This window comes from Salmo trutta, chromosome 28, assembly GCF_901001165.1.
Source record: "Salmo trutta chromosome 28, fSalTru1.1, whole genome shotgun sequence".
NCBI lineage: Eukaryota > Metazoa > Chordata > Actinopteri > Salmoniformes > Salmonidae > Salmo > Salmo trutta.
In genome coordinates, this window is record NC_042984.1 from 16,574,436 (window position 1) to 16,597,938 (window position 23,503).

At 43.6% G+C, this 23,503-nt stretch overlaps 1 protein-coding gene across 6 annotated transcripts in view; it reads left to right on the top strand.

Annotated features, from left to right (window-relative positions):
• Positions 1-23,503, top strand: part of hspg2 (heparan sulfate proteoglycan 2) — a 195,256-nt gene that overhangs the window by 35,231 nt on the left and 136,522 nt on the right. The window lies entirely within an intron of this gene.

Sequence of the window (23,503 nt, forward strand, 5' to 3'; positions counted from 1 at the left end):
CCTAACGCGATCCTGGGGCCGCCCCCGAGTTTTGGAAACCCTGTGCTAGCAGAAGGTTTTTCTTATGATGTTCCTCGCTGAAAGGGAGCATCTCAGGTTACCAAACAAAGAGGTTCATCTTGTGGTCTGAGATGCTCTGTATCTTGCCATTGCTCGCTGCTCACTCAACGTTTCAAAAGCTTCCCAATGGTGGTGCCCTGCCAAATCCCAGTTAATTACGAGATAGCCATCCCAAAAAGCATGGCCTTGGGAGGTTGGGAACGGGCTGAAAGCGGCTTTACAACATGTAATTACCGATAGTCCACAGGTTATTCTTTCCCTGGGTGATCACACTGCTGAGGACAGCTAGCTAAGGAAGTTAAGGTACTTTTTTTTGTTTTACTTTGATCTTGTTCTTTTACGTCTCTCATACTTGTAAACCAGGTTATTGTTTAAAATCAATGTTCTGATTTGCACTACTAAAGTATTCAATTTGAATTACTTTCTTAACATTTCTTAACTTTTTTGTGGTGTTGTAAAATGTCTCTCCTGTGAAATTGATTATGAGACCCATGGGGATGTGAGTAAACTGATTTAATTTCCTTTGAACTGGTGGTCTCTGGCGCAATGTGAGCTAGCTTGGTGAGCTAGCTTGGCCGAGGCAACAGGTGGTGTCAGATTAGCTGCTCCTGAGGCGAGAATGAGAGGCAGAGTGGAGGTTAGAGGTAAAGCTGCCACTACTTCTGCTGCTGCTGGTGCTGCTGCTGGTGGTGTGGGAAACCAGAGCTTTATCAGAGTGATCAAACACTTCCTTCATGACTCCTTCTGGCTTAAGTACTGGCCACCAGAGCCTGACATCACATCAGCTCACTACTCTGTGAGAAAATTGGTCATCCAGCAGAGCATTGTGGTGGCTGTATGGTCTTATTGCTATCTGAAGATCTGTGAAGAATTCAAATCAAGCTTGAGTGAATTATTACAATGAACGTGTTTTTGACTTTGCTGCTTATTAAGCCATTTGTTGACAACAATGAACACAAATTGGAAGATATATTCTCCACTTTGTCTGATTATAGAATGTCCATAATTCTTGAATAACATATCTTTGGCCTTTTCACTAACGTTTGTCCCACTTTTGCTTTCTATTTCCTCCATTAGCTTTTCAGTACCAGGTACCTTGTAGCCTAGCCTTGCATCAACCAGTCAGTCAGACCCTTTACATTACAAAGCCATTGATCCCTTCCCTTGGCAGACAGACATAGCCTGGCATTCAGGAGTCATCCAGGGGAAGGAAACGTTATGCGGTTTCTTAAATGACACAGTGTGGCGCTCCTGGGGCTGGGGGCCCAACCATCCTGTTATTAATAACCCTAGATGCTCTTCCCCTTCAAGCTGCCAGCCTGCCACCCCATTCAGCACCTCACTGTCCCAGCTGTCATCTGCAGGAACAGGGAGGAACAGGTCGCGTCCAAAATGGCACCCTATTCCCTATATAGTGCACAAATTTAGACCAGGGCACATAGGGCTCTGGTCAAAAGTAGGGCACTATGTAGGGAATAGGGTGCCATTTTGGACGTAGTCACAGTCTCCTGGAGGCCTGCAGGGTCACTCTCCAAAGCTCATTACCGGAAATGGAGCGCTATTCTTAGACGCATAAAAATGTTTTCCCGTGTTTCTGTTTGTTTAATGGGACGTAGAGACAAGGTGATGAGTATCTGGGGAGGTTTTTTGGGGGGGGTTTCATCATCAGTCATGCTGGGAATATCAATGTCTTATTTTTTGTAAGTAGGCCTAAGCAATAATGCATGACAGAGTGTGCATTATCTGGGAGTAACACACACACATCAGGATGTCTGACTCCTGACCTCCAGTGGACAGATGAGTGTGTCAATCTATTTCACTAGGTTGTTTTGAAGGTGTGTGTAAATAGGAGTGTGGTCCCAGGCCCCTTGGTCATCACAGTGGGATTCTACACTGAGAAGAGGCCTAGGTGGTCTGTGGAGAGATGGCCCCTGTTGGGACCACTGCTGTGGTGATAATTAAAGGGAGAGGGTTTGGGATCTGCAGGTGCCCTCTGGGAGGCCCTCTCTCATAGTCACAGTCAAGGAAGGAAAGTTGCCCTGGAATGTGCTCCATCTCACTCAATCAACCCAACCACACACAGATGACAGTTACAATCTATTAACACTGTAACATATATTTTATGTTTCCATTCTATGTTGTCTCTGTGTCGGTGCCAGCCACTTGTAACAGAGTAGGTCCCTATGGCTCCAAATACATGATATTGCTGCATGGCTGTTTTCATATAGAGTAAAGGAAGGTGGGGTGTGCTTTAGGCTACATCCGTGTGTATGTGTATGTGTGTTTGTGATATGTCTGTCTCTGTGTGTGTGTGTGTGTGTGTGTGTGTGTGTGTGTGTGTGTGTGTGTGTGTGTGTGTGTGTGTGTGTGTGTGTGTGTGTGTGTGTGTGTGTGTGTGTCTGTGTGTGTGTGTGTGTGTGTCTGTCTCTGTGTGTGTGTGTGTGTGTGTGTGTGTGTGTGTGTGTGTGTGTGTGTGTGTGTGTGTGTGTGTGTGTGTGTGTGTGTGTGTGTGTGTGTGTGTGTGTGTGTGAATATGTCTGTCTCTGTGTACTGTACATATGTGTAGTACGTGTGTACTTCTTTACCCTCCTTGTTGCTTGTTCCTTTTGTCCCTGGGGAAAGAGAGAAAAGCAGCTCACCAGCCCAGCAGTAGTCAGCAGCCTAACATTTCTTCCTTTCTAATCAGTCCCTCCCTCTAATTGTGGTTTGGACAATCTCCTTTCTCTCCTAACTCACGTAGCGCTGCTGCCTGTCTCACCATGTAAGTCCATACAAGCCAGGCACTTATTTTGACATGCCTTACTAAACAATGGCCTCGGTGTAAATAGAGAGAGAGAGAGAAGTGTGTGTGTGTGTTTGTGTGTGTGTATGCGTGTGTGTGCGTATGTGTGCTTGTGTGAGCGAGAGGCACACTTTTGATTGGAGCTGTGCCCTTGCAAGGCTGAAGTCTCAGAGGAAGAGTTGGTTAACAGTGTTCCTCCCAGGGCCTTGTGCGGAGAAACTACAGGGCCTTGTGTGGCAAAACTACAGGGAAACTGGCACAATACAGGGCCTTGTGTGGAGAAACTACAGGGCCTTGTGTGGAGAAACTACAGGGCCTTGTGTGGAGAAACTACAGGTCCTTGTGTGGAGAAACTACAGGGAAACTGGCAGGGCCTTGTGTGGAGAAACTACTGGGCCTTGTGTGGAGAAACTACAGGGCCTTGTGTGGAGAAACTACAGGGAAACTGGCACAATACAGGGCCTTGTGTGGAGAAACTACTGGGCCTTGTGTGGAGAAACTACAGGGCCTTGTGGGGAGAAATTACAGGGAAACTGGCACAATACATGGCCTTGTGTGGAGAAACTACAGGGAAACTGGCACAATACAGGGCCTTGTGTGGAGAAACTACAGGGAAACTGGCACAATACATGGCCTTGTGAGGAGAAACTACAGGGAAACTGGCACAATACATGGCCTTGTGTGGAGAAACTACAGGGAAACTGGCACAATACAGGGCCTTGTGCAGAGAAACTACAGGGAAACTGGCACAATACAGGGCCTTGTGTGGAGAAACTACAGGGCCTTGTGTGGAGAAACTACAGGGAACCTGGCACAATACAGGGCCTTGTGCGGAGAAACTACAGGGAAACTGGCACAATACAGGGCCTTGTGTGGAGAAACTACAGGGAAACTGGCACAATACATGGCCTTGTGTGGAGAAACTATAGGGAAACTGGCACAATACAGGGCCTTGTGCGGAGAAAGTACAGGGAAACTGGCACAATACATGGCCTTGTGTGGAGAAACTACAGGGAAACTGGCACAATACATGGCCTTGTGTGGAGAAACTATAGGGAATCTGGCACAATACAGGGCCTTGTGCGGAGAAAGTACAGGGAAACTGGCACAATACATGGCCTTGTGTTGAGAAACTACGGGAAACTGGCACAATACAGGGCCTTGTGCGGAGAAACTACAGGGAAACTGGTACAATCAAAGTAGACACCCTTTGCCTTGATGACAGCTTTGCACACTCTTGGCATTCTCTCCACCAGCTTCATGAGGAATACTTTTCCAATGGTCTTGAAGGAGTTCCCACATATGCTAAGCACTCGTTGGCTGCTTTTCCTTCAATCTGCGGTCCAACGCATCCCAAACCATCTCAATTGGGTTGAGGTCGGACGATTGTGGAGGCCAGGTCATCTGATGCAGCACCATCACTCTCCTTGGTCAAATAGCCCTTACACAGCCTGGAGGTGTGTTTTGGGTCATTGTCCTGTTGAAAACAAATGATAGTCCCACTAAGCGCAAACCAGATGGGATGGCGTATCGCTGCAGAATGCTGTGGTGGCCATGCTGGTTAAGTGTGCCTTGAATTCTAAATAAATCACTGACAATGTCACCAGCAAAGCACTCCCACACCATAACACCTCTTCCTCCATGCTTTACGATGGGAAATACACATGCGGTGATCATCCGTTCACCCACACTGCGTCTTACAAAGACACGGCGGTTGGAACCAAAAATTGCCAATTTGGACTCCAGACCAAAGGACAGATTTCCACCTGTCTAATGTCTATTGCTTGTGTTTCTTGGCCCAAGCATGTCTCTTATTATTATTGGAGTCTTTTAGTAGTGGTTTCTTTGCAACAATTTTACCATGAAGGCCTGATTCACGCAGTCTCCTCTGAACAGTTGGTGTTGAGATGTGTCTGTTACTTGAACTCTGTGAAGCATTTATCTGGGCTGCAATTTCTGAGGCTGGTAACTCTAATGAACTTATCCCCTGCAGCAGAGGTAACTCTGGGTCTTCCTTTCCTGTGGCGGTCCTCATGAGAGCCAGTTTCATCATAGCGATTGATGGTTTTTGCGACTGCACTTGAAGAAATTTCAAAGTTCTTGAAATGTTCCGCATTGACTGACCTTCATGTCTTAAAGTTATGATGGACTGTCGTTTCTCTTTGCTTATTTGAGCTGTTCTTGCCATAATATGGACTTGGTCTTTTGCCAAATAGGGCTATCTTCTGTATACCACCCCTACCTTGTCACAACACAACTGTTTGGCTGAAACGCATTAAGAATGAAAGAAATTCCACAAATGTACTTTTAACAAGGCACACCTGTTAATTGAAATGCATTCCAGGAGTTCCCACATATGCTAAGCACTTGTTGGCTGCTTTTCCTTCACTCTGCGCTCCAACTCATCCCAAACTATCTCAATTGGGTTGAGGTATATAGCCTCGTTACTGTATTGTTGCTCTTTAATTATTCAATATTTTTCTATTTTCTCCTTTTATTTAAAAAAATAAAAAAACGTTTTTTACTTCAGTTTATTTTAGTAAATACTTTCTTAACATTTATTTTTCTTAAAACTGCATTGTTGGTTAAGAGCTTGTAAGTAAGCCTTTCACTGTAAGGTGTTGTATTTGGCGCATGTGACAAATAAAATTTGATTTGGATTTTTTGATTAGAATATGGTTGTTATTCTTTTATTGACCTGTATTTACTCAATCAAATGAAATTGTTCAAATTATCTTTTAGAAAACATTTGTATATTGTCCCATACAATAATCTGTACTCTTAATGTTTTGTTCCCCCCCCCCAAAAAAAAATAATGTAAATAAATTGTCAACCCCATTGCAGTTTCCCAGCAACCCCGACATTGAATACCACTGTGGTGAACATAAAGGGTTGCACAAAACAAGGAGGAATGCTAAATGACATGCCGATTGTTTACAGTATGAGGTTTTCATACTCACAACAGTTACCATTTAATTTACAACTAACAGTGTTCTTACTCCCTATTTGATTTACAACTAACAGTGTTCTTACTCCCTATTTGATTTACAGCTAACAGTGTTCTTACTCCCTGTTTGATTTACAACTAACAGTGTTCTTACTCCCTGTTTGATTTACAACTAACAGTGTTCTTACTCCCTATTTGATTTACAACTAACAGTGTTCTTACTCCCTATTTGATTTACAGCTAACAGTGTTCTTACTCCCTGTTTGATTTACAGCTAACAGTGTTCTTACTCCCTATTTGATTTACAGCTAACAGTGTTCTTACTCCCTATTTGATTTACAACTAACAGTGTTCTTACTCCCTGTTTGATTTACAATTAACAGTGTTCTTACTTCCTGTTTGATTTACAACTAACCGTGTTCTTACTCCCTGTTTGATTTACAGCTAACAGTGTTCTTACTCCCTGTTTGATTTACAATTAACAGTGTTCTTACTTCCTGTTTGATTTACAACTAAGTGTTCTTACTCCCTGTTTGATTTACAATTAACAGTGTTCTTACTTCCTGTTTGATTTACAACTAACCGTGTTCTTACTCCCTGTTTGAGATTGCTTTCCTTGATTTCTTTTTTAAACACTTCCCATTTATCAGCCCATTTCATGTTATTTAGGCGTATCCATTCAGAATATGCAGCAAAGATGAAAGATGTAAGATTGTAAGTTGAAGGTCAGAGGCAGCAGGTAATATTTATCTCAGAGTATTCCTTAGGGTACTATTCTCAATGACTTGTTAAGTAGATGTAATGGGAAACACATTGTGGACTTCAACCCAATGGCTGTATATAGACTACACACACAATACCGCCTCACACTACCAGGAGATTATTTGCTGTGTCCAACATGACGAACAGCTGCTCTGGGTCTGACTCTGGACACGTCCAAAAAGTTAGCATGTGTGTCGAGAGAGAAATGCTTGGCCTGTACACAGAATGCCTGTTTGAGTCGTGACGTATTGTAGCATGCATTGCATGTTCCGTATGTGGGAGCGGATGGAGAGAATGAATGACCTGTGGGAAGATTGCAGCCGCTCTGAGTAATATGGTCAGAATGTTTATTTCTGATGTTTCTGTTGATTTTATCTCAACAATTGACCCCCCCCATACCCACACACACACACACACACACACACACACACACACACACACACACACACACACACACACACACACGCACACACACTCACACACTCACACACACACACACTCACACACACACACCCACTCACACACACTCGCACACACACACACACACTCGCACACACACACTCGCACGCACGCACACACACACACACACACTCACATTGTCTCTCTCCCTCTCTCTCTTTCCCTTTAGAAACATTGTGATGCTGTTTGTGTCAATGTCTGTATGGAGCACACACACACACACACACCCACACACACCCACACACACCCACACACACACCCACACACACACACCCATACACACACACACACACACACACACACACACACACACACACACACACACACACACACACACACACACACACACACACACATTGTCTCTCTCCCTCTCTCTCTTTCCCTTTAGAAACATTGTGATGCTGTTTGTGTCAATGTCTGTATGGAGCATTGTCGCAGAAAATACATTGTACTGTAGCAAGTTGTCAGAGAGTCTATTGAAAGAGGCTCGTATGCTTCCTTCCTGTCCCATCACTTTGGATTAGACCCTGTGTAGAGCTCTGCAGAGAGCAGAAGGGCTTCTCTCATCGTCCTCTCTATCTAAGAGGGTCTCAGCCAGAGGTTTAGTGGCACAAGTGGCAGTTTCTCAATCCCCCCACCACTTCGTTCAAGGGTTAGGCCCACACAGGAAACTTACGTGCATTTACACACACACACACGCGCGCACACACACACACACACACACACACACACACACACTCAGGCACATCCTGTTGTCATACCCCCATTGTCAAATGTCACCACTGGGCGTCTCTCTCTCTCTCATGTTTTATTCAGTCAGTGTAATAGGTGTGTAAAAACAGGGTTTTCTCAGGGACTGACTTTCTCCTTTCCCAGCCTGTGTGTCTGTCTGTCTCTAAAAGGATGACAGACAGGGCAAAAACCTTGACAGCCTGTGTGTCTGTCTGTCTGTTTTGTCTGCGTGCCTGTGTGTCTGTCTGTCTTTTCTGCGTGTCTGTGTGTCTGTCTGTCTGTCTTGTTTGCGTGCCTGTGTGCCTGTGTGTCTGTCTGTCTTTCTTGTCTGGGTGCCTGTCTGTCTGTCTGTCTGTCTTGTCTGCGTGCCTGTGTGTCTGTCTGTCTGTCTTGTTTCCGTGCCTGTGTGTCTGTCTGTTTGTCTTGTCTGGGTGCCTGTGTGTCTGTCTGTCTGTCTTGTTTGCGTGCCTGTGTGTCTGTCTGTCTGTCTTGTTTGCGTGCCTGTGTGCTTGTGTGTCTGTCTGTGTGTCTGTCTGTCTGTCTTGTCTGCGTGCCTGTGTGTCTGTCTGTCTGTCTTGTCTGCGTGCCTGTGTGTCTGTCTGTCTGTCTTGTTTGCGTGCCTGTGTGCTTGTGTGTCTGTCTGTCTGTCTGTCTGTCTTGTCTGCGTGCCTGTGTGTCTGTCTGTCTGTCTGTCTTGTCTGCGTGCCTGTGTGTCTGTCTGTCTGTCTTGTTTGCGTGCCTGTGTGTCTGTCTGTCTGTCTGTCTGTCTGTCTGTCTGTCATGTCTGGGTGCCTGTGTGTCTGTCTGTCTGTCTTGTCTGCGTGCCTGTGTGTCTGTCTGTCTGTCTTGTTTCCGTGCCTGTGTGTCTGTCTGTTTGTCTTGTCTGGGTGCCTGTGTGTCTGTCTGTCTGTCTTGTTTCCGTGCCCGTGTGCCTGTGTTCATACGTGTGTGTTGCTAATGGAGTTTGTCAATGCAAGCATGCTCACACTCCCAGGTCTCTCTCTGCTCTAGTCTAAAGATTGTGTTGAAGCTGGGGTCAGAGAGATAAAGCAAAGCTCCCTGGGGCCTCATTTATAAACCTACAAAATGTGTGTGCATCAGTTTTCACGCAAAAGGTGACATTTATAAACATTTTACTTGACGTGAGAATGTGCTCACCTCCCTGCAAAGTTCAGACCATGCGTACGCACATCTGCTAGCGGTTGAAGTATTGTATCGCAAGCTGGCAAGTAAGTATTTTGTGCAAATGGGGTATATGATGAAAAGCTTATTCATAAAAACTAAAAACAGGAAAACCTATTAACAAGAATGCCGCAATTTGCCGTTAGAGAGAAGAGCGAAAACCAATGTTTTTTTTAAATTTTTATCTAAGATAATTAGAATAAATGCAGAATAAATTCCTGTCTGTCTGTCTGTCTTGTTTGCGTGCCTGTGTGTCTGTCTGTCTGTCTTGTCTGCGTGCCTGTGTGTCTGTCTGTCTGTCTGTCTTGTTTGCGTGCCTGTGTGCTTGTCTGTCTGTCTGTCTGTCTGTCTGTCTGTCTGTCTGTCTGTCTGTCTGTCTTGTCTGCGTGCCTGTGTGTCTGTCTGTCTTGTTTGCGTGCCTGTGTGTCTGTCTGTCTGTCTTGTCTGCGTGCCTGTGTGTCTGTCTGTCTGTCTTGTTTGCGTGCCTGTGTGCTTGTGTGTCTGTCTGTCTGTCTGTCTGTCTTGTCTGCGTGCCTGTGTGTCTGTCTGTCTGTCTTGTTTGCGTGCCTGTCTGTCTGTCTTGTCTGCGTGCCTGTGTGTCTGTCTGTCTGTCTTGTTTGCGTGCCTGTGTGCTTGTGTGTCTGTCTGTCTGTCTTGTCTGCGTGCCTGTGTGTCTGTCTGTCTGTCTGTCATGTCTGGGTGCCTGTGTGTCTGTCTGTCTGTCTTGTCTGCGTGCCTGTGTGTCTGTCTGTCTGTCTGTCTTGTTTCCGTGCCTGTGTGTCTGTCTGTTTGTCTTGTCTGGGTGCCTGTGTGTCTGTCTGTCTGTCTTGTTTCCGTGCCTGTGTGCCTGTGTTCATACGTGTGTGTTGCTAATGGAGTTTGTCAATGCAAGCATGCTCACACTCCCAGGTCTCTCTCTGCTCTAGTCTAAAGATTGTGTTGAAGCTGGGGTCAGAGAGATAAAGCAAAGCTCCCTGGGGCCTCATTTATAAACCTACAAAATGTGTGTGCGTCAGTTTTCACGCAAAAGGTGACATTTATAAACATTTTACTTGACGTGAGAATGTGCTCACCTCCCTGCAAAGTTCAGACCATGCGTACGCACATCTGCTAGTGGTTGAAGTATTGTATCGCAAGCTGGCAAGTAAGTATTTTGTGCAAATGGGGTATATGATGAAAAGCTTATTCATAAAAACTAAAAACAGGAAAACCTATTAACAAGAATGCCGCAATTTGCCGTTAGAGAGAAGAGCGAAAACCAATGTTTTTTGAATTTTTTTTTATCTAAGATAATTAGAATAAATGCAGAATAAATTCCTCACCTTTTCTGGACGTGATGGTTTCATATTCCCAATGGAGCCATACACCAAATGATCAAACACATCTCTCATTTAATTGGACCTAGTAGCCTAGTAAATAGATAAGCTATATCTATTTTAAGTTTTGCAATATCATAGGCAACGTGGTTTATAATACTGGTATACAGTTGAATTTAACAGGTGAACAGTTGATCTTTTACATTGAAATAGGTAAGCTGCTGTTAGTACAATTTTATATATATATATATATATATTTTTTTTTTTTCCTGCCTTAGACAATGTTTCAGAATTCATGGGCAGTCCATCATATTTAGGTTGGGGGAAAAGTTGATGTGAAACATTGTTGAATTCAAACGTTCTACTGACAGGTCCATGACAATTAGTCATTATTTTCTCTTTCGGAAACTGACAGTCCTTTTCCAGATACAGTATAAATTACTGCTAAAGATGAACATCCTGCCAACATAGTAAGTAGATCGGTAGCTTATGTAAAATATTCGACAGTATGGGTAGACTACAGTGTTGCTGTACGATAGGATCCCAACATCATTGCCTATGTAATCTCAGAGCCTAGTCTTTTACATGCCGTGGCCTAATGCCAATAGTTCCAAATTATACAGCAAATAAAGGGTGTTATTGTCACCATAAAAGGTGAGTGGAGGGTGTTATTGTCACCATAAAAGGTGAATGGAGGGTGTTATTGTCACCATAAAAGGTGAATGGAGGGTGTTATTGTCACCATAAAAGGTGAATGGAGGGTGTTATTGTCACCATAAAAGGTGAATGGAGGGTGTTATTGTCACCATAAAAGGTGAATAAAGGGTGTTATTGTCACCATAAAAGGTGAATGGAGGGTGTTATTGTCACCATAAAAGGTGAATGGAGGGTGTTATTGTCACCATAAAAGGTGAATGGAGGGTGTTATTGTCACCATAAAAGGTGAATGGAGGGTGTTATTGTCACCATAAAAGGTGAATGGAGGGTGTTATTGTCACCATAAAAGGTGAATGGAGGGTGCATTATTCTTACTTAAGTGTGCTGCACCTATCATTGCTGGTTCAGTGACACACATTTTTAATCTAACATTAAGCACAGGAATTATCCCTAAGGTGTGGAAAGCAGCTTTTGTTCTGCCATTACATAAGGGAGGTGACGGTAGTGATTTGGATAACTATCGACCCATCTCTAGGCTCCCTTGTCTGGCAAAGATCCTAGAATCTATAGTCAACAAACAGTTACAGTCTTTTCTTTCTGCTAACAGTATTCTTAGCACCAATCAATCTGGTTTTAGATCTAAACACAGTACCACATCGGCCACTATGCTTGTTGTAAATGATATTGCAAATGCCTTAGATGATAGAAAGCACTGTGCTGCGTTGTTTGTAGATTTGTCAAAAGCTTTTGACACTGTAGACCATGCTATCCTTTTGAGTAAGCTGTCATCTATAGGAGTGGGCACGGATGCCTGCCGATGGTTTTATGACTATCTTAAAGATAGAACTCAGGCCGTCATGGTCGACGGGGTCAAGTCTGACTCTTTACAGTTACTTAAAGGGGTCCCTCAGGGTTCAATAATTGGCCCACTATTGTTCTCACTTTATATAAACAACATTGATGATGATGTCAGATATTGTAAATTCCATTTATATGCAGATGACACAGTGATGTACTCTATTTCTCCAACAGCGGACCAAGCTTTAATGCAGTTGGAGTCTGATTTTAGGATACTACAGGGGTCTCTTTTACAGCTTAAACTTGTTTTAAACGCTAAGAAAACAAATGTCATGTTTTTTTCTAGGTCTAAACTCTCAGTTAGAAACACTTTTGTAATCACTAGCTTGGATGGTACTCAAATCAAACAGGTCTCTGCATATAAATATTTAGGGGTATGGTTAGATGATAGGCTTTCTTTTAAAAAACATGTTACTGAATTGGGAAAAAAGCTCAAATTCAAGATAGGGTTCCTTTACAGAAACAGGGCTTGTCTGTCCTTTGTAAATAGAAAACAAATTGTGCAGGCTACTTTTATGTCCGTTTTAGATTATGGTGAGATTATCTATATGCATGCATCGGCAAACACATTAAAACCACTGGATGCTATTTACCATTGTGCACTCAGGTTTATCACGGGTGATAGTTACAAAACTCATCACTGTATCCTTTATCAACATGTGGGTTGGGCCTCTCTATCTGTGAGGCGAGAGCAACATGCTCTCTTGTTTATTTATAAAGCGCTTCTTTTAAAACTACCTCCATATATATCATCATTAATTTCCACTAGATATACAAATTTTAAAACCAGATCACAGATGTGGATTACATTAGAGACTCCTGCGGTCTCCACAGAGTTGGGTAGGACTGCCTTTAGTTCCTTTGCGCCTTATTTATGGAACAAACTGCAGATCCAACTTAAGTTAGACACTCTGGTGTCCCTTACCCATTTTAAAAATGTTATGGAGGATCAATATGATGTTATCTGTGATTGTTTCTGTTGAATTGTGTCTTTGTTTTGTATGTTTGAAATGTTCTTGTCTGTATGCCTAAACTGTACATGTCAACATGTTTAGACAGGACACACCCGTAAAAGAGATCCAGGTCTCAGTCTGTTTTCCCTGTTAAAATAAAGATACAAATTTTTTTTTGTCACCATAAAAGGTGAATGGGCGTTTTTCATGCTTGTTCACGCGTCCCCGTTTTTTTGACAGGTCTGATTTAAAACGGGAAACATACGTATATATGGCGAGCGGCAAGTTTATAAATCTCAATATTTTGTACGTGCGCAAACTTTTCAGAAATGTCTCGCAGAAATGTTGTGTGAAATGTACATAATGGTTATAAATGAGGCCCCTGGTTCCTGGTAGTGCTAAAGCTGGTGTCAGAGAAGTGAAGCATAGGCCCCTGGTTCCTGGTAGTGCTAAAGCTGGTGTCAGAGAAGTGAAGCATAGGCCCCTGGTGCCTGATAGTGCTAAAGCTGGTGTCAGAGAAGTGAAGCATAGGCCCCTGGTTCCTGGTAGTGCTAAAGCTGGTGTCAGAGAAGTGAAGCATAGGCCCCTGGTGCCTGATAGTACTGAAGCTGGTGTCAGAGAAGTGAAGCATAGGCCCCTGGTGCCTGATAGTACTGAAGCTGGTGTCAGAGAAGTGAAGCATAGGCCCCTGGTGCCTGATAGTACTGAAGCTGGTGTCAGAGAAGGGAAACATAGGCCCCTGGTGCCTGATAGTACTGAAGCTGGTATCAGAGAAGGGAAACATAGGCCCCTGGTGCCTGATAGTACTGAAGCTGGTGTCAGAGAAGTGAAGCATAGGCCCCTGGTGCCTGATAGTACTGAAGCTGGTGTCAGAGAAGTGAAGCATAGGCCCCTGGTGCCTGATAGTACTGAAGCTGGTGTCAGAGAAGGGAAACATAGGCCCCTGGTGCCTGGGAGTACTGAAGCTGGTGTCAGAGAAGGGAAGCCTAGGCCCCTGGTGCCTGGTAGTACTGAAGCTGGTGTCAGAGAAGGGAAGCATAGGCCCCTGGTGCCTGGTTGTACCGTGCTAGGTGGTGCTGTACACAGGGCAGCATGCAGACCAGAAAGCTTTACTGTGTGTGTGTGTTTTAGGAGGGCGTGCGTGCGTGCGTGTGTGTATACATCTGTGTGCAGGCAGGGAAAAGCATGCCCGTATCAAGCTTTCATCCACTTATTGCTGCTAGCTGAGTAGTTTAGAGTTGACATTCCGTTCCTGTTTAAAGCCTAGGCAGCGTCGCCTCTCCTCCCTCCTCCTATCTGAGGAGATATTGTTAGAACTTAGCCATAAAGAGGAAAAAACCAAGGGGTTTTCTGAATGCAGCTTGTGTTGTTTTGTTCCCTGTCTTGCTGTTATCAGACATACACCCTTTATCATCTGGACCTTACAGAGATATGTAGTCTAAGTCTTTTTACACCTGAATTGTGTAATAATCTCCCAAACTACAATATGATCATTTAGTGCCTCTTGGGCAATTCAGACAGCTGATTGAGGACCTTTTGAATGAATTTTATTTTGTTTTCTATGACTGTTTTGTATATCTGTTTTGCTTTTTGTAGTGTATTGATGTGGTTATTTTTGTAATTACTGGGCTCATCTGTAAAAGTGAGAGGCTTGTATAACGCAACAGTTTAGCCCGATTGGGAAAGACTATTTAAAAAAATATATATTTTACCTTTATTTAACTAGGCAAGTCAGTTAAGAACAAATTCTTATTTTCAATGATGACCTAGGAACAGTGGGTTAACTGCCTTGTTCAGGGGCAGAACGACAGATTTTTACCTTGTCAACTCGGGGATTCGATCTTGCAGCCTTTCGGTTACTGGTCCAACGCTCTAAACACTAGGCTACCTGCCGCCTGAAAATGACCTACAGTGCCTTCAAAAGGTATTCACACTCCTTGACTTTTTCCACATTTTGTTGTTACAGCCTGAATTTAAGATTTTGTGTCACTGACCTACACATAATACCCCATAATGTCAAAGTGGAATTAAGTTTTTAGAAATGTTTACAAATTAAGAAAAGCTGAAATGTCTTGAGTCATTAAGTATTTGTTTTGTTATGGCAAGCCTAAATAAGTTCAGGAGTAAAAATTTGCTTAACAAAAATAATAGTGAAATAATAGTGTTTGACACTATTTTTGAATGACTACCTCATCTCTGTACCCCACACATTTTTATTTTATTTTATTCCACCTTTATTTAACCAGGTAGGACAGTTGAGAACAAGTTCTCATTTACAACTGCGACCTGACCAAGATAAAGCAAAGCAGTGCAACACAAACAACACAGAGTTACACATAAACAAACGTACAGTCAGTAACACAATAGAAAAATCTATGTACAGTGTGTGCAAATGTAGAAGAGTAGGGCGGTAAGGCAATAAATAGGCCATAGAGGCGAAATAATTACAATTTAGCATTAACACTGGAGTGATAGATGTGCAGATGATGATGTGCAAGTAGAGATACTGGAGTGCAAAAGAGCAAGAGGGTAAGTAATAATATGGGGATAAGGTAGTTGGGTGTGGTATTTACAGATTGGCACAGTACAGGACAGGTACAGTGATCAGTAAGCTGCTCTGCCAGCTGATGCTTAAAGTTAGAGAAGGAGATATAAGTCTCCAGCTTCAGACATTTTTGCAATTTGTTCCAGTCATTGGCAGCAGAGAATTGGAAAGAAAGGCGGCCAAATTAAGTGTTGGCTTTGGGGGTGACCAGTGAAATATACCTGCTGCAGCGCGTGCTACAGGTGGGTGCTGCTATGGTGACCAGTGAGCTGAGATAAGGCGGGGATTTACCTAGCAAAGACTTATAGATGACCTGGAGCCAGTGGGTTTGGCGACGAATATGTAGTGAGGGCCAGCCAACGAGAGCATACAGGTCGCAGTGGTGGGTAGTATATGGGGCTTTGGTGACAAAACGGATGGCACAGTGGTGGACTACATCCAGTTTTCTGAGTAGAGTGTTGGAGGCTATTTTGTAAATGACATCGCCGATGTCAAGGATCAGTAGGATAGTTAGTTTTATGAGGGTATGTTTGGCAGCATGAGTGACGGAGGCTTTGATGCGAAATAGGAAGCTGATTCTAGATTTAATTTAGCATTAGAAATGCTTAATGTGAGTCTGGAAGGGGAGTTTATAGTCTAACCAAACACCTAGGTATTTGTAGTTGTCCACATATTCTAAGTCAGATCCGTCCAGAGTAGTAATGCTAGTCGGGCGGGAGGGTGTGGGCAGAAATCGGTTGAAGAGCATGCACTTAGTTTAACTAGCATTTATAAGCAGTTGGAGGCCACGGAAGGAGTGTTATATGGCGTTTAAGCTCGTTTGGAGGTTTGTTAGCACAGTGTCCAAAGAAGGGCCAGATGTATACAGAATGGTGTCGTCTGCGTAGAGGTGGATCAGAGAATCACCAGCAGCAAGAGCGACATCATTGATATATACAGAGAAGAGAGTCAGCCTGAGAATTGAACCCTGTGGCACCCACATAGAGACTGCCAGAGGTCCAGACAACAGGCCCTCCGATTTGACACACTGAACTCTATCTGAGAAGTAGTTGGTGAACTAGGCGAGGCAGTCATTTGAGAAGCCAAATCTATTGAGTCTGCCGATAAGAATGTGGTGATTGACAGGATTTTGATCTGTGGTGACAGTGTTTCCTATCTTCAGTGCAGTGGGCAGCTGGGAGGACGTGCTCTTAATCTCCGAACTTTACAGTGTCCCAAAACTTTTTGGAATTAGTGCTACAGGAAGCAAATTTCTGTTTGAAAAAGCTAGCCTTAGCTTTCATAACTGACTGAGTATATTGGTTCCTGACTTCCCTGAAAAGTTGCATATCGCGGGGGCTATTCGATGCTAATGCAGAATGGCACAGGATGTTTTTGTGCTGGTCAAGGGCAGTCAGTCTGGGGTGAACCAAGGGCTATATCTATTCTTCGTTCTACATTTTTTGAATGGGGCGTGCTTATTTAAGATGGTGAGGAAAGCACTTTTGAAGAGCAACCAGGCATCCTCTACTGGCGGGATGAGGTCAATATCCTTCCAGGATACCCGGGCCAAGTCAATTAGAAATGCCTGCTCGCTGAAATGTTTTAGGGAGCGTTTGACAGTGATAAGGGGTGGTTGTTTGACCGTGGACCCATTACGCACGCAGGCAATGAGGCAGTGATCGCTGAGATCCTGGTTGAAGACAGCAGAGGTGTATTTAGAGGGCAAGTTGGTCAGGATGATATCTTAGAGGGTGCCCATGGTTACGGATTTAGGGTTGTACCTGGTAGGTTCCTTGATCATTTGTGTGAGATTGAGGGCATCTAGCTTAGATTGGAGGACGGCCGGGGTGTTAAGCATGTCCCAGTTTAGGTCACCTAACTGTACGAACTCTGAAGATAGATGGGGGGCGATCAATTCACATATGGTGTCCAGGGCACAGCTGGGGGCTGAAGGTGGTCTATAACAAGCGGCAACAGTGAGAGACTTGTTTTTGCAAAGGTGGATTTTTAAAAGTAGAAGCTCAAATCGTTTGGGCACAGACCTGGATAGTATGACAGAACCCTGCAGGCTATCTCTGCAGCAGATTGCAACTCCGCCCCCTTTGGCAGTTCTATCTTGTTGGAAAATGTGATAGTTAGGGATGGAAATTTCAGGATTTTTGGTGGCCAGGAGTCAGGCACGGCTAGGACATTCGGGTTGGCGGAGTAGGATAAGGGTACAGCTAAAGGCTATAAGAACTGGTTGTCTAGTGCGTTCAGAACAGAGAGTAAAAGGAGCAGATTTCTGGGCGTGGAAGAATAGATTCAAGGCATAATGTACAGACAAGGGTATGGTAGGATGTGAGTACAGTGGAGGAAAACCTAGGCAATGAGTGACGATGAGAGAGGTTTTGTCTCTAGAGGCACCATTTAAGCCAGGTGAGGTCACCGCATGTGTGGGGGGTGGAACAAAAGGGCTAGCTAAGGCATATTGAGCAGGGCTGGAGGCTCTACAGTCAGATAAGGCAATAATCACTAACCAAAACAGCAGTAGACAAGGCAGTACCTTCGGAAAGTATTCAGACCCGTTGACCTTTTCTACATTTTGTTACGTTACAGCCTTATCCAGTATTCAGACCCTTTACTCAGTACTTTGTTAAAGCACCGTCGACAGCCTCGAGTCTTCTTGGGTATGACGCTACAAGCTTGGCACACCTGTACTTGGGGAGTTTCTCCCATTCTTCTTTGCATATCCTCTCAAGCAGCTATTTTCACGTCTCTCCAGAGATGTTCTATCAGGTTCAAGTCCGGGCTCTGGCTGGGCCACTCAAGGACATTCAGAGACTTATCCCGAAGCCACTCCTGCCTTGTCTTGGCTGTGTGAACCTTCGCCGCAGTCTGAGGTCCTGAGCGCTCTGAAGCAGGTTTTCATCAAAGATCTCTCTGTACTTTGCTCCGTTCATCTTTTCCTCACACCTGACTAGGCTCCCAATCCCTGCCGCTGAAAAACATCCCCACAGCATGATGCTGTCACCACTATGCTTCACCGTAGGGATGGTGCCAGGTTTCATCCAGATGTGAAGCTTGGCATCCAAGCCAAAGAGTTCAATCTTGGTTTCATCAGACCAGAGAATCTTGTTTCTCATGGTCTGAGAGTCTTTAGATGCCTTTTAGCAAACTCAAAGTGGGCTGTCATGTGCCTTTTACTGAGGAGTGGCTTCCGCCTGGCCACTCTACCATAAACGTCTGATTGGTGGAGTGCTGCATAGATGGTTGGGCTTCTGGAAGGTTCTCCCATCTCCACAGAGGAACTCTAGAGCTCTGTCAGGGTGACCATCGGGTTCTTGGTCACCTCCCTGCCTAAGGTCCTTCTCCCTCGATTGCTCAGTTTGCCGGGCGGCCAGCTCTAGGAAGAGTCTTGGTGGTTCCAAACTTCTTCCATTTAAGAATGATGGAGGCCACTGTGTTCTTGGGGACCTTCAATTCTGCAAAAATGTTTTGGTACCCTTCCCCAGAACTGTGCCTCGACACAATCCTGTCTTGGAGCTCTACGGACAATTCTTTTGGTCTCTTGGCTTGGAGTGTGCCTTTCCAAATCATGTCCAATCAATTGAATTTACCACAGGTGGACTCCAATCAAGTTGTAGAAACATCTCAAGGATGACCAATGGAAACAGCATGCACTTGAGCTCAGTTTCGAGTCTCATAGTAAAGGGTCTGAATACTTACGTAAATAAGGTATTTCTGTTTTTTGTTTTTTATCAATTTGGAAAAATGTCTAAAAACCGGTTTTCCATTTGTCATTATGGGGTATTGTGTGTAGATTGCTGAGCATTAAAAAAATGTCATCCCTTTTAGAATAAGGGTGTAAAGTAACAAAATGCGGAAAAAGTCAAGGGGTCTGAAGACTTTCCAAAGGCACTGTACAATTATCTGTAAGGTCCCTCAGTCAAACATTGAATTTTAAACACAGATTCAACCACAAAGACCAGGGAGGTTTTCCAATGCCTCGCAAAGAAGGGCACCTATTGGTAGATGGGTAAAAATAAAAAAGCAGACATTAAATATCGGTTTGAGCGTGGTGAAGCTATTAATTATGGTGTATCGATGTACCCATTCACTACAAAGATACGGGCATTCTTCTTAATTCAGTTGCCGGAGAAGAAGAAGGAAACCACCCAGGGATTTCACCATGAGGCCAATGGTGACTTTAAAACAGTTACAGAGTTTAATGGCTGTGATAGGAGAAAACTGAAGATGGATCAACAACATTGTAGTTAGTCCACAATGCTAACCTTATTTACAGAGTGAAAAGAAGGAATCCTGTACAGAATACATTCATATTCTAAAACATGCATCCGGTTTGCAACAAGGCACTAAAGTAATACTGCAAAACATATGGCAAAGCAATACACTTTTTGTCCTGAATACAAAGTGTTATGTTTGCGGCAAATCCAAAACAGCACATTACTGAGTACCACTCTCCATTTTTTCAAGCATAGTGGTGGCTGCATCATGTTATGTGTATGCTTGTAATCATTAAGGACTAGGGAGTTTTTCAGGATAAAAAAGAAAAGGAATTGAGCTAAGCACAGGCAAAATCCTAGAGATGGGATATGAATTCAACATTCAGTAGGATAATAACCTAAAACACAAGGCCAAATATAATTATGAATGTTCCTGAGTGGCCTAGTTACAGTTTTGACTTGAAGATCTATGGCAAGACTTGAAAATGGCTGTATAGCAATGATCAACAACCAACTTGACAGAGCTTGAAGAATTTTAAAAAGAATAATGTGCAAATATTGTACAATCCAGGTGTGCAAAGCTCTTAGAGACTTACCCAGAAAGACTCACAGCTATAGTTGCTGCCAAAGGTGATTCTAACATGTATTGACTCAGGGGTATTTCATTTTCAATAAATTAGCAAAATGTCTAAAAACATGTTTTTACTTTGTCGTTATTGGGTATTACGTGTAGATGGGTGAGATTCATTTAATTTGGGCTGTAACACAACAAAATGTGGAATTAGTCAAGAGGTATGAATACTTTCTGAAGGTACAATATTACATGTGTAATGCTGGAAAAACATATTGTAAGAAAGCTGTAAATATGAAGCAAAACGAGAGTTACAGTTGGTAGTTTGAGTGATAATTTAGGCCTTGCTGTGTCTGTATCTTGAAGATGTTTCTCACACATAGTCCATTCATTCTGCAGCTGCATTAGGGCTGACTGGTGGAGGGGGCGAACTGAATCCTCTAAAACATTCTTCTCACGCTGTTCTCCCTCGACAGGCCTTGGCTGACGGCTGTTACAGGGACATGGTGGGGATGGGAGTAGTGTGTGTGCGTTTGTGTATGTATAATATTAAGGTTATTTCACGACCATCTCATGGGCACACATCTGTCTGGCGCTGGCTCTGGGTCTAGCTGAGAAGACAGCAGATGTTTGACTCACTAGAAATCCAGGACAGCTGATAGTGCTCTCCTCTCCGATGGGATCTTGGCTGCATTATCCCAACCCCCTCTGTTCCTCCTGATCGTTCTGCCAATGCTGCTGGTCATCGATTGTTCACGGAGACAAAATGTTGGAATTCCTATTCCTCTTGCACTGTAAACAACAGCTGGGCAAACTTAGAGGAGTTAACTTGTCTTGAGGCTTCTCCCTGTGGCCTCACTCGGCTGTCCTTCCATACCCCGTAGAATGTGTTCCTCTCGCTTTTGGTCTGTACCTCCTTTTACATCAGGGATGGGCAACTTTGATGAGGTTGGGGGCCTCAAAAAATGGTGGCTGCAATTCTACACATTTTACCATAGATGTGGAGAGAAATGTTAGCAGTTTTTAATATGATATCTGCGTGAAAGTTTCTAGATGTTGTGAATTACCCCGGTCGGTAATTCAACAATGATTACTAGATGTTTAGATAGTTGGCTAGACGAACTTACCAATCTAAAAAATGTTTGCTGACATGGGCTAATTGAGGGACAATTGATGCCCAACCAAATTTCGAAATTGCACCTTGTGTATTCTACTATTCCAACTCTCAACAGTAAATTGAGACTCCGACTGTGTTCCATAACAATTTTTGCTTGTTTGTTTTGGAAATTGATCCACGGGTCTACAAAAGGGGGGCCAGTTGCCCATCCCTAAACAGAAGACTTACAGTGATGCATATCAAGTGACAATTCGGCAAACATTGAGCAGGGAGCAGCACCTTTATCTGGAGGCAATGATAACAGGGATTTTTCTGCCATTGAAATCCTTGGGTGGGCCACCTAAGCATTTTTTCTGGTCGCCTAAGTCCAAAGCGTAAAAAATATAAATAATTTGCGATGAAAAAAATGCTTTCAGTGTAAACTAAAACGACCATTGCCATGGCCCCTGCCATGGCCACCACCTAAGCCGCTTTTTGATCCAGACAAAATGCTGGATAACTGAAACACAGGGGACATGTCCCAACTCCTAGAGGGACCTAAAGGTTACACTAGCTTCTGTGTTAAAGTTGCAGGTCATGTAAAAAAACAAATGTTTCTAAAAGTGTGATAACTGACGCTACATTGTTTATTGATTAACTTATTAAGTGATGAACCACTGACTGATAAGCAATGAATGTGGTCTAGTCTATGAGGATTTATTTTGCCAGTATGGCAATGTGTCTCTCGTCCAGAGAGAGAGGGAGAGAGAATGCACGAGAGAGAGAATGAGTGAGAGAGAGTGAGAGATATAGGGAGAGAGAGAGAGATAGAGGGAATGAAAAAGAGAGAGAGAAAGAATGACATAGAGAGAGAGTGAGAGAGAGAACCCCATCAGACCCCATCTATCCCAAGGGAGTGGGACTGGGAAGCAGGAGATGATCACACCAACGGTTGGCTGGTTGGCTCCAGTGAAAAGAAATTGTCCAGTCAGCGGTTTCCTTTTGAAAAAGTCCCGGGATTGTTGTTGTAGGGTGTTCAGTCAGGGGAGATAGGATTTGAGGGAGAGATCAAGTTATTTATTAGCCGGAGACATTTAAATGGGAAACTCTGCCATGATGGGTACGGGTGGAAATGGGAACTGGCGTGCCATGCCAACTGGAAATGCCAAGGGTGGCATGCTGCCTGGGAAGTATGCAAACATATAGCTCAGGTTTTGGACAACAACAGGGTCCGGTGGGGATGATATGGACCCAGGGAGAGAGAGGTTAAGGCTCTGTTTTTTTGCCAAAAGTTTTGAAGTTGAGAGAGTAGGCTGGATACCTTGGGTGGTATCATAAATGCATTATCAAGATGATCAGATATCAGATTTGCTGCCTTAGTGCTCAATGTCTTCAATTAGATTTGTGTTGTTTTATTGTGTCAGTAATGACCTTCCACAGAGATTAGATCTCTTTGAGAATATAGACTCCTTCCCCTATTGTACTGTTATCAAAATCAGGTATGGAAATGAACACCATCCCATACCTTTTCCCCTCTTCTCCAAATGCATTTAACAATCTCTTCACACCTTGACTTAATGAAGGGATCACCCTCTGGTTTTGGAGATGGGACCTTTCAGTGACTGCTACGCTGTGAGAATATTTTAACATAATCTTTCCATGATAAAGAGCTTGCTTCCTGATCCTCTGCTGAGGGTCCATCATAAAGCTCTGATTGTGGTATGCTGCTCAGGACCAGGCCGCCTGCCTGCCTGCCTGCCTGCCTGCCTGGGGGATGGAGCTTAAAGCATACTTTAACAGATTTGTGTCATCAAAACATTCTGATGTCAACCTCAACTAGTTCACTGGTCTTAAGATCTGTGTTCAATTTCTGTGTTCAATCATGCACCTGCACCAAGCTGAAGCTCCATGATATTAGTGACTCTTGATCAACCATTGTGAAATCAATGCAAAATGCAATAAACATTTACAGACATTCATAAAATAGAAAATACTTTTAAAAAGTAACTAGAAACGATCAGTTTTATGCAAACAGCACCCTTAAGAATCTGGTTAGTTGAAGACTGCCGGTTGTCTCCATCCATGTTGCGTTAGTTTTGTGAATGGCATTCACAACCACTTGCATATCTACTCTACTATCTACTGGTCTCCGACAGTTCACATAGATGACGAACATTAAAGCAAACATACCACAATGCACCTATTTCCTGTGTGAAGCTCACAGCTTGACAGCCTCACACTACTGTCTAGGACTGCTGGGTGTAACCTAACTGACCTGGGCAACGTCCCAACTGGTACTCTATTCCCTATATAGTGCACTTTTGACCAGAACCCTATAGGGGCCTGGGACTGGAAGGAAAACAAACCTGAGATGG